The sequence below is a fragment of the Natator depressus genome, chromosome 1, assembly GCF_965152275.1.
Source record: "Natator depressus isolate rNatDep1 chromosome 1, rNatDep2.hap1, whole genome shotgun sequence".
Lineage (NCBI taxonomy): Eukaryota > Metazoa > Chordata > Testudines > Cheloniidae > Natator > Natator depressus.
In genome coordinates this window covers 99,497,933-99,510,442 of record NC_134234.1, presented here as the reverse complement: position 1 = coordinate 99,510,442, position 12,510 = coordinate 99,497,933, and the positions used below count along the sequence as shown (strand labels likewise).

General features: G+C 39.4%; 1 protein-coding gene across 2 annotated transcripts in view; it reads right to left on the bottom strand.

The window, feature by feature from the left end:
- Window positions 1–12,510, bottom strand: part of PCCA (propionyl-CoA carboxylase subunit alpha) — a 388,477-nt gene that overhangs the window by 18,309 nt on the left and 357,658 nt on the right. The gene's annotated exons all lie outside the window — the stretch shown is intronic.

Sequence of the window (12,510 nt, the reverse complement as noted above, 5' to 3'; positions counted from 1 at the left end):
GGAAAAAAGATTAAAATTTAAAAATAATTTTAAAGAGAGAAAATATCCTTTTTCTAACCAAATCCTACTCTCAGTTACCCTGGTTTAGGTCTGGAGTAATTAGATGGAATAATTTCAGACACACACCTGTGTGTAACTGAGCAGAATTAGAATTTAGCCCTGAATTACTAACGCCTCCCTAGACTATTAACAATGAATGAATTTTAAAACATTACTTTACTTTGTACTATTAATTCAGTGTTTTCATCTTACACTTCATTCAGCTTTTGCAATCAAAACAGATCAGACAATTTCACTTCCATAATATTGCGTACAAGCATAGGGCTGCAAACAAGGCACGGAAATGTCCTGTTGGTAGTTCTATGTGAGGTAAGAAAGAATGGAAACCCTCCAGGATAAGGGTGATGTGTCCTGTTCAACCTAAACTGTTTAACTGTTTTTGTCTAATTTAAAAAAATATATATTTCTATGATGTTTTATAAATTAAAAAAACAAAACAAAATGCCAGGGCCTGAACTATCTAACAGCATCCCTTTAAACTAAACCTTTCTGAAACTATGTACATTTGTATGTCAATTTCCCTTTTTACTTTAGTTCTGAAAAACCTGTGTACGCTTTCATGGACATTTCATTGAGTTTGTGAGAATTTTTCTTCAAAGCTGCTGCAGTGCATGTGAAACTGAATGTAGAAATCCAGTAGATGGCAGCATGTCTCTGTGAGAAACTCCTTATCTCCCAACACAAACTGAGAGTGAAAGAACAGCATTGCACTACATCAGTCATTTAAACAAAGGTTTCAGTAATAAGTGTTGTAGGCTGAAGTTCATTTAAAATTCAAATTTGTATTTTGATGAGGTAAATTTTAATACCTTTTAAAAAGTATATTGTCTACTGAAATAGTTAACCATTGTTTTGTTAAATGGAGTGTCTCTGCTTTTCATTTTTATACAAAGTGACACAGATGAAGGCAAAGGGGAGTCTAACTTCTGCTTCAACAGGGAGCAAAAATGGGATACTCGGAAAAGACAATGGTAAGCTAATTAACTGCAGTGGAAATCTTTAAAAAACAGCTTTCTGAAGACACACATTGTTTGGCTTTAACAGAGGGTTATCATCCTACATAAATGCTGTCCAGATAGATGGAACATGTGCAGTGAGCAGGGTAACCATTTGGTTGGAAAATATTTGGAACTTATCAGAAATATGAGATACAATTTATATGAAACACATAAAACCTTTAAATTTAGTCATGTGCCACTGTAATAAACGAAGCTATACCCACCACATGGAGATTTTCGGATTTACCAAAATACGTATGCCTTGAGTACTACTGATGCTGCACATATGAGCTTGCACCACTTTGTATATAAAAAGCTGCTTTAACTGAAAACATCCTGCTGGCAGCATGCTGTCAATTAGAGTGTGGAGTGTACATTTTCAAAAACAAAATAAGGTAAGTTATTTACCTTTCTGCACAAATGACTAAATTGAATGCAGTGAGCTGCTTGCCGTGTCCCTTTAAAAAAAATAAAACTGTGCATGTGCGTGTATGCACACTTGTGGGGGGTGGGAGAAGATGCCTAGAGGAGATTTGATAACGTAAGTTGCAAGCAAAATTGCGACAACGTGACAGGTCAAATAACATCTTATGCATGTTTCTTTACTCTTGAGTGTGTGTGTTGCAATCAAGACATACAAGTGTCTGCCAGTTTCTGAAGGATATGATCCTTAAGTGAATTACAGTGCAAATAAAAGCTTTTTGCTCCTATTTAAATTCATCTGAGTCATAAGTGGCAGGGGAAAAAAGCTAGCAGAGTGCATTCTGCTGTCAATCTAATAAACATTCTGTGCAGAGGGACTATTTATTGAAGATAAATTGAACTTAAAAGTCCTTCATTAAATCTATGGGGGGGAATATAATTACCCCAAATTGCACAGTTTCAGTATCCGTGGTTAGTGTCTGCTTTGTAATCATAGTTTGAAAATAATAATAATAATAAAAAACTAGGTCTTGGAAGAAAACAAAAATAAGTCAGCTTTCTGGACTGGCACTACTGTATGGTGTTAGCGATTACTTCGATATGGTTTTCAAAAGTTATGGTTAGCCTCCATTTGGTTTTCTAATTATTATATAGATCAATTCTTCTGTACTGCCCAACCTCAAAATTTAAACTTTAAATGCAAGAAAAAAATCTGCTTTAATTCCAAGGAACAAGCCGTCTTACAACATTTCACTGAGGTTGAAATACTTAAAGTAATTCCCCATCCGCATCAAAACCTGCAGCAATGCAGGGGGATGGGAGACAGGGAGAGTGTCCTGCTGTACGTTTCACTTTAAAGCTCAATTTTCCATACTAAGTTATAGTATCCCTACCAACCAAATGCTGAGTTTTTACCATCTTTATAATTTTCATATCTTTTACATTCCTTTCTCTGCAGGACTCCTGCTTTTCTTGGAATGAGATGTGAGAGTCAGTAAACTAACAGCTTTCAAATGCAGGTCTTTGTTATTGATGAGCTGTTCCTTTTGCTTTTGTATTTGTTTATTGTTCTTTAGTCTGTTTTGGGGATAAGAGAGTTATTGTAATCGAAAAGTACAAAATAACAACAGTAAACTTCTCAGGAAAGGCCTTTTTTGGTGCAGTTGGCTAACAAATGACCTTTCGGAATATAAAAAAGAAGACAAAGCACCAGAGAGAACGTTCCTTCTTTAAGGTTACCTTTGATGTATTTCTACTTTCTGCTGGACCCACTAAATCCCCACATAAGCATTCCTTTGTAAAGCTATCTCTTAGCTCTCAGAAACCATATTACAGAAAGGGGGGTCAGTGAGCTCTTGATCCTAACCTGAGACATAAACACGTGGCTTGATGAGAACTGCAAAGGCCTTAGGAAGACCAAAGTAATCATACAATGATTACAGATGTCTCTAAAACAAAGACAATTAGGGACATACCAAAAGTGTCTATATCACACAATTAATACTGTTGCACTTTTGGCTTTACTGAATTAAATCTAAAATCTGAAGTGGATGTTTCCATGTTTTTTTAAGGTGTTTTTTGGTTGGGTGGTGAGGGGGAAAATGGGGAACGTTACAGAGGTTGGATTACAAGTGGAGACCATAAGGTTTCCATTGGTCTAAAACAGAAGAAACATCTGCTGGAGTCATAAGCAAGATTGTCTGTCGGTGGACTTTAGCAGCAGCGAAATCTGCCATTGATCAGATCTGAACTCATCAGCAGTCGTCTCTGGTCACTGCTCCACTCTGCGGGGTTTCAGAGGGTAATTCTGCCAGCCAAAGTAAAGTTAATAAAAAAGTACCTGAATGGAGCCAGGCATGCCTGATTGGGTGGAAAACAGGTATTTCTTTTTCACAGGATTGTTGAAGTCCACTATCAGTAAACAAAAACGACGGTAGGGAAAGGGGATGTTAGCTAACAGTCTGCTTAGGGTAACAGTACGCTACCAACAGTCCTAGGTCTCTTGGTAAATGAATGTTATGGTGTATGTAATGGAAAACCACCTCTTACAACTAAATCTCTGTGACTAGAGAAAAGGGCATAATAATAACAGATGTGCAGGAATAAAGGTACAAAGAGAAGGCAATCAAATGAAAACTATATATATTTATTTTAAACCTACTGTATAAATCTCTTAAGTAGAATAAGTGGTAAAAAGAGAGAGAGAAAAAAAATGTAGGCAACCCGTTGTGATTTAAAGGAGGTCACAAGCACATATCTAAAATACATTTCCACTTAAAGAAAAGCTCAGTAAACTATACAGGTTATCCTACCAACTATGACAGAATATAATATGCCGCAAGTATGATGCTCAAACTGCATCCTGTTACATTTTGCATTAGTTCATTAAATATGACCTTCCCTACATACCTTAATCTCACATTCTCATGAGTTGTAAATACTCAAACTCCACTGGATATTTTATAGAGCAATCTAACATAGCAATATACATATGTAACTTAAATACCTATTTGGATTGCTGACCAGAAGCAAATTTACAGTAGGCTTTACATGATATTCAGACATGTTTTTAAAACCTGTCATTTTTCTGGTAGGAAGGTTAAAAATTGTAAATTGCTCAGCTTCCAGCAAATAAACTGCCCACTGTGCATCTTGATTGTTTTCAGTACAACAACTACACAGCATACAGTAGAATAATGTCCATTTCTGAATTAATAAACTCTGAAACCTTTTAATTAGCTAGGTAATTTCCCTTTAACGCTCTTAGGAAGCTTCCTTTTCTGTCTCAAGTCATTTAACAGGTGTCAATTGGCCATCAGGAGCTCATGAGTAACAGTTTTCCAGTAATCGTTCAAGTCAATAATAAGTAAAGTTCAATGATAAACTGCTATCAGCACATTGTCTTTTTCGTTATTTCCTCTTTACCATTTCAAAGCAGTGACCATATCCTTGTTTATATTTTCACCATGGCAGATAAATAGGAAAGCTTGTGTATTTATTCCATACTAGTTGAAGATGGCAGTCATCATCATCTTTTAGAGACAAGGACTTCTTACTCAACCAGGAGATTTAAAGTAAGTCTCACATTACAGTGATCTTGAGCTCTGGGTTCTGGAGCTAATTTACTTCCACTGTAAGAACTACTAGTAGTAAGAACTAGTATTAAGATCTCCACACAAGCAACTACATCCCTAATATAGTGCAAGAGCAAACACTGCACGTGCTAGAAAATGACAGTCAAAAATGAATACCCACAAAAAGCATGATCCTTTAAAAGCGGCAAAAGGGAGAGGGGGAAGAAGGAGAAAATCACCATCAGTGAACACAGTCCAGCAGCAAAAACTTAATTAGAATTGCAATCCAGCCATCGTTCCCACTTTCAATTCATTGTGTGATACATAATTAACACTCCAGAAAAACCTAACAAGGGCTAAAGCCATGCAAAATACATCCCCTTCACTTTAGGCTACGGCTAAACAGTCAGGATCAAAAACATACAGCATTAAAGCTTGTAGATGTCCTTCTCTTGGAGTTAGAACCCAGACGAAGAAGGTGAAATGAACAGACAGACGTTAGAAAGCTCTGTGAGCCTCAGAGCTTTCTACATCTGCAGTCACTGGCGCAGCCTGTTAGCATAATGCTTTGACAACTCCATCAGCGCAGTCTCAAGGTAGCTGTCAATCAGGATGCATCATTTAATACAACAGCACTCTGAGGATTTTCTCCTACAACCCACATGACAGCATATCTACAGCTCTATTTATATCAGCGCCCAGTTGTGTTTACAATGCTGTTGTAATTAGAAAAGATGCAACAGGCAGCAATATTATTCAGATTTCCATTTTGCCATAGTGCCATGTAAAGTGCGATCTTGCTTTACAGAGTCATGCTAAATGACAAAAGCGCTATTTTCTTTCGTCTCTATGCTCAGACAGCACTTCATTTGCAGCTATCTATAATTAGATTAATGGTGTAGTACAGTACAAAGCAGGCCCACTTCACATCAGATAGCATATGAATTAGGACAAACACTTATTTCAATTCAAGGCAGAGAAAGCAGTGACTGGGGTATTTAGCATACCCTTTATGGTGGAATGAGATGTTAATTGTGTACCATTACCTCTAAACTGCTTGCTTGTTGTATAAATCACTGTGCTAATTGATGCAGAGATAGAAACGTAGCCACAGGCAAGAAAGCAACGGAATGAGAGCTGAAGATGGTGGATAAAGGATTATCAAGTAAAACCATATGGAGATGAGGTTCCTTTGAAACCTGCCCATGAGCAGTGTTTCTTAAACTACGGGGGGAAAAAGTGCCGTACTGATGTGTAGGAAAAAATAATTTTTACATCATGATTTACGAACAGACTCTACAATAAAGTGTTTGAGCTCAATAGAAAACTAAAAAAATATGTGTAATGAATCTGGACACATACTTGTAATAGGAAACTAATTGGGAGAGCATGACTTGTGAATGGTCACAACATTCTGTTTAGGGTTTGGGAGCCTGAATTAACAAGTAACACTTGCAAACTATCCATAGCAGGTGTTTTGCTGACCCTTCAATAGAACAGAAATACAAATTCTTCCAACACACAAAAGTCTCTGTTTTAAAAACTAAAATCCAAGTTGTTGCTGATTAGTTAGAGACCTTATTAGGCAGAGAGAAGATGGAAGCTTGGGATCCCAGACTCCGACATGCTCCAATAATAAATTATATATTATAATATTCAGTCCAGTTAATGTATGTCTATATAAAGGACGAAATCCTGAGGAGTCCCTCCCCATGTGCTGTGCAAGCCACCTTGAAGTTACAAAATATTATATATTCTCTTGCAAAATTATTACAAACACATAAAACTTGTAATCATTATGATTGCAAGAACATTAAAGTGGTGTTCCTTTTGTGCACTGAGGTATGCTGAAAGTGTTTGAAAATAACGCTCAGTGTTACTTTTCTTAATTTTTCTTTTTTTAAACTTGGTCCATTTTTGTCTCATTGCCCTACTGTGATGTTCTTTCTCTATGACTTGTTGACATTCTGGCCAAGCACCTTAATAGAAAACAAATCTGGAGGAATTAGATGAGCAGCATCTCTCAAAGGTAAAAAGACAACTACAAAAGGGAAGCTGGCTACTGAGCCTTCCAACACTTCATGTCCCAGAAAGCTCTGCAGATAAGCGGCATGTTCAGGCTTCTAGTCAGCAACGTGCCCTATCCAGTGGTGTTTGCTGTTTCTTTTAGAGCAGAGGTGGGCAACCTGCAGCCTGCACACGGCCCAGCAGGGTAATCTGCTGGCGGGCCGCAAGATAGATAGTTTACGTTGACTGTCCGGAGGCACAGCCACCCGCAGCTCCCAGTGGCCACGGTTCACCATTCCCAGACAATGGGAGCTGCAGGAAGCGGCACGGGCTGCAGGGATATGCTGGCCACCACTTCCCACAGCTCCCATTGGCCAGGAATAGCAAACCGCGACCACTGGGAGCTGCAGGCGGCCGTGCCTGCGGACAGTCAACGTAAACAAACTATCTCATGGCCTGCCAGCAGATTACCCCGATGGGCCGTGTGTGGCCCGCAGGCCACAGGTTGCCCCATCACTGTTTTAGAGCCATATTAAGATCTGCCTGGCAGGAGTGTACTGCTAGCCCACAATGAGCTATCTTGAACTAACAGGACTCTACTTTTTAAACAAGAAACGTATGGCAAAATCCTGTTTTTATACAGCAATAAAGGGGTGGAGGGTAAACAATTAGCTTCATATTGTGGTCGCCCATGAAATAACCACTGTCAACAGAAAGAAAAGGAGGACTTGTGGCACCTTAGAGACTAACAAATTTATTTGAGCATAAGCTTTCGTGAGCTACAGCTCACTTCATCGGATGCATTCAGTGGAATTCAGTTTTTCCTCTGAATGCATCCGATGAAGTGAGCTGTAGCTCACGAAAGCTTATGCTCAAATAAATTGGTTAGTCTCTAAGTTGCCACAAGTCCTCCTTTTCTTTTTGCGAATACAGACTAACACGGCTGCTACGCTGAAACACTGTCAACAGTGACCACGCTCCTCCCATTGCAAGCACAGGGAAATAAGTTGATATCTTGGAGAATGTAGCATGAAAACAGTGGGTAAATGCTGAGTTTCAATGGCAACCCAGCATATAGCCAATATCAGGTTCCAAGCCATGTGTACAGAGATGTAAGCTATTTTAATTGCCATTACTCCACTGTGTCTGATTTGCATTATAGGGCAAAGGGAACGGGTTATGTCTAGTAGTAGCTTCAGAAAAATTGTATTGGTCTCATTTCCCAAAGCAACACACACACACACAAATAGACACATATACATGTATAATATCGGTAGCATTTTTACAGATTTATTTATAATAAAGCAGTAATAATGTGCAAATTAGTGTTTGCTGCAAATTCTAGTACACAGAAGTTAACATGGTTATAAGTAAACTGTCTATTGGTTGAAAAAGTGAGTTGTTCGGTTAATTTCAGGATATCATATAAAATTTCTGCTACACTGTATATCAAATAATACCAAGCATAGTGTGATATCAGGAAAGAAATTCCCCCATGTCTAAAGTGGCACTCAGATTCAACAGTTTAGCTTTTGGTTACTAGACTAATAAAGCCTGTGGATAATCTTCTTTTACAGTGAAGCTTAGAACTGTAAAGAAACATTAGCTATATCTAGACAACCAAAGGGACCTATGAAATGGAAACAAACGGCAGCAGAAAAAAAAACTGTGTTGACTACTTTGAAATAACACCTCCCAAGTGTGCAGGTAGTTGACATAAATGGAAACGCATTGAGGAAAAGTGCTGTGAAGCTGTGTAACAGCCCTGTTTCTAATCATTAATCACTTTTTTTAGACCATTTAAACTAGCCCATTACAGCCTGCAGCAAAACGCCAACACTCCCATCACTTGCATGTCAGCAGTGCTGGTGTTAACAGGAGAAAATATATGGTTTCTACTGTTGTGCCCCAGTTCCCCAGCATTTGCAACCTTTAATTGAAAAAGGCAGCTAAACACAAGGTAAATCATTCAGTTAGCTAAGCTGTTTAATAACATATAATTGATAATGTCAATATGTTACAGTGATCTAATGCATCACTTTCATCACTCTTGCTTACATTTATAGGCAAATCCATACTTAAAACATTTACTTTTACATCTGTTATTTAACTAAAAGCCCAGTGAGAGCTACCTCGGAATGGAACACATCCACGTGGCCTGTTGTGTGGCCAGAGATGGATTCTTGACACACCAGTTTCTAATGGGGACGAGCAGATTAGTTATGTTATCAACAGACTGTTTCTTGCTCTCACCACACTAGAAATTCCTTCTGGGAAGGTGGACATATCTCTGACAGGGTCTGTCTGAGAAAGTATTGGGAAAACCCCATAAGGTTTAAAGCAATAACTCAGATTTGCAGTCAGACCCTGATCCTGTTACCACTCACACATGTGCTTAACTTCACACATGTGAACAGTCCACTGAGGCCAGTGGGACTACTCATATTATGCAATTAGTCATAGACATCTTTACAGGATCGAGGCCACAGTTTCCTCTAGAGGAGGAAAAAGACTGTATGAAGTGCTGTGAAACAGGGAGAGCAATTAAACCTAACTAACCCCATCACGTGCCATAATCTTTTAAATAGAGGTTTTATTTAATGTGCATAGGTATTTTAAATGTGCACGAACATTTGCCCTGCTTATTTTGTATTAGTAAAATTTAAGAACTGACAAGGCCTTCTCCCTCAGGTGCTCTCCTCATCCCACGGCAGAGGGTGGTTTAGCAGCACAGCTAGTTGAAGAATGGGAACAAGTTTGCAAAACATGTCTGATTTTTATAAGAAAATGTCAGTGTTTTTTAACCAGCTCTCATTAACATTGTTACGTGGGGCCGTAACTGCAGGCAGTGCTGAAGCAAATCACAGACCCTTGGTCCTAAGAGCACACAGGCTAAAGGCAAAGCAGGTACAATGCAAAACAGAACAAGCAATAGCAGGCAAAACAAAACAATGCCCTGGTACTTAACCATGTTTAATTTTAACATCATTTCTGTTTGCTCGGATCTGAAATATATCATAACTACAATGACTACAAAAGCACAGTGTACTGAAAATACAAACACAATACCACATAGGTAGCCAGCCTCTCTCCTCTTGTTCTTATAATTAAAGAACAAGTTAAAGAAGTATGGGCTGGATGAATGCACTATAAGGTGGGTAGAAAGCTGGCTAGATTGTCGGGCTCAACGGGTAGTGATAAATGGCTCCATGTCTAGTTGGCAGCCGGTGTCAAGTGGAGTGCCCCAGGGGTCGGTCCTGGGGCCGGTTTTGTTCAATATCTTCATAAATGATCTGGAGGATGGTGTGGATTGCACTCTCAGCAAATTTGCAGATGATACTAAACTGGGAGGAGTGGTAGATACGCTGGAGGGGAGGGATAGGATACAGAAGGACCTAGACAAATTGGAGGATTGGGCCAAAAGAAATCTGATGAGGTTCAATAAGGATAAGTGCAGGGTCCTGCACTTAGGATGGAAGAATCCAATGCACCGCTACAGACTAGGGACCGAATGGCTAGGCAGCAGTTCTGCGGAAAAGGACCTAGGGGTGACAGTGGACGAGAAGCTGGATATGAGTCAACAGTGTGCCCTTGTTGCCAAGAAGGCCAATGGCATTTTGGGATGTATAAGTAGGGGCATAGCCAGCAGATCGAGGGATGTGATCGTTCCCCTCTATTCGACACTGGTGAGGCCTCATCTGGAGTACTGTGTCCAGTTTTGGGCCCCCCACTACAAGAAGGATGTGGATAAATTGGAGAGAGTCCAGCGAAGGGCAACAAAAATGATTAGGGGTCTAGAGCACATGACTTATGAGGAGAGGCTGAGGGAGCTGGGATTGTTTAGTCTGCAGAAGAGAAGAATGAGGGGGGATTTGATAGCTGCTTTCAACTACCTGAAAGGGGGTTCCAAAGAGGATGGCTCTAGACTGTTCTCAATGGTAGCAGATGACAGAACGAGGAGTAATGGTCTCAAGTTGCAATGGGGGAGGTTTAGATTGGATATTAGGAAAAACTTTTTCACTAAGAGGGTGGTGAAACACTGGAATGCGTTACCTAGGGAGGTGGTAGAATCTCCTTCCTTAGAGGTTTTTAAGGTCAGGCTTGACAAAGCCCTGGCTGGGATGATTTAACTGGGAATTGGTCCTGCTTCGAGCAGGGGGTTGGACTAGATGACCTTCTGGGGTCCCTTCCAACCCTGATATTCTATGATTCTATGATAATTAGCAAGTAGCTGTAGTTAATGGTAACGTTACCATTAAGAGCAGGTCTTTAACATCTTTCAAAGGGAGAAAGTTTGGCTTAATTGTGGTAACTATTTTGGAGCTTGCTATCAGCAGAGAAGACTTGTGCAGGTGCACAAAGAATAAAGGTGGCGATGAACGGCGCTCAGCCCACAGGTGACTGCAAGCTGTCTAACAAGTAGGTGCATAAGTTGCAACGGTAATTTGCTGGAATAAGTGGCACTTCCACAGCCATCAAAACAAGGCCATTGAGAATTAACTGTACAATGCTCACAAAGGGAACATGTGCATTTTGGTTTGCACAGAGGTCTGGGTGATACATTATAACTGATGAATAACTTAAAGAAAAGAAAAAATAATACAGATCTTCAAAAGCCTTGTTTTCAATGACATAACAATGCCAACATCTGCTAAGGGAACAGGCTACTTCCTATTTTTTGGCTTGAATTGTTTTATTTAATTACAAGTCTATAAGCCATTAAGTAAGGTATCTTTTTAAAAAGCACTATACAATTTGGGGTACGATAGAGCCCTCGCTTAAAAAAATCTATAGTTAAAGGCGTATCATCTTACAGAGAAGTTAACAAAATAGTGTAAAAAACCCCAACAATTATCACCACCAACTATGGGCCCAATCCTGCTTCCATGAACGTCAATGGCAAAATTCACTCACCTGAGAACACGGTGAGGCTCATTGTCAATAAACAGGTAGGCTTGATAAACATGCCATTTTGCTGCAATTTAAGGAAAAAAACAAAACAAAACAAAAAACCAACAAAAACACTCCTGCTTTTTTCCTATTTGGGAGGTGACTGAATAATAAGGGACTGATTCTGCTCCCATCGAGGTCAATAGTACCTCTGATAGTGATTTTAAAGGGGGTAGGAGCAGACTCCGAATCACCTTCTCCAGTAGGTCAGGTGTGTAAGAACATGGAACAATTTAAAATGGACCATACACTATACTTATAGCAAGATGAGTTTTAATATCTTTATTTTACACAGGGGGACAAAGTGAGTGAATTGTGTAGTTTCACAGTTTACAAAGTTTGCTGACGGTCGAAAAGTTATTGTTAAGAGCTTGCCTGTTTCATACAGTCAGCTGTAGCCACCTCACCCAAGATACAATGAAGTTTTCAGCATTAAGATGTCTTAACAGAGTTCGGAAGGTTTAACACAGACATGAAATAGCAAGTTAGAGACGGGTACAAAGGGAGGATGTAAAGGCTGAGACGCATTTGACACTGCTAAGCACCATGGTGGAAGCAAAGGAGACCCAGAATGAAGGTTTATCCATGGTGGCGTCTAGTCTAGGGCCAGCCAAAGGGTTCAGTGACTTAAGAGATTAATGTGCTTTTCTTTCATGTTTAGAACCGCAATTTGAGTATAATTTCATAGGTAAAAGTAAAATAGGGTTACTTACTGATGTTGGTCTCAAAAAGGAAAGCATGCCTTAGTTCAGATACTCACATTTTAAAGCCTAACTACGAATATACTGTGCATAATCTAGCATAAGAAATCTACTCTATTTGCCTGTGTGACATGGCATCAGTTCACTGCAGTGGTATCTGGAACTTCAGAGTTAGAGAAGACAGTTGTAATCAAGGGTTCCAATATACTATATGGTAAGTCATACAGTCTTTTAGTGATGTGTTTTTACAGTGCCTACCACGGTGGGGTACATGACATGGCTCCTACACACTATCGC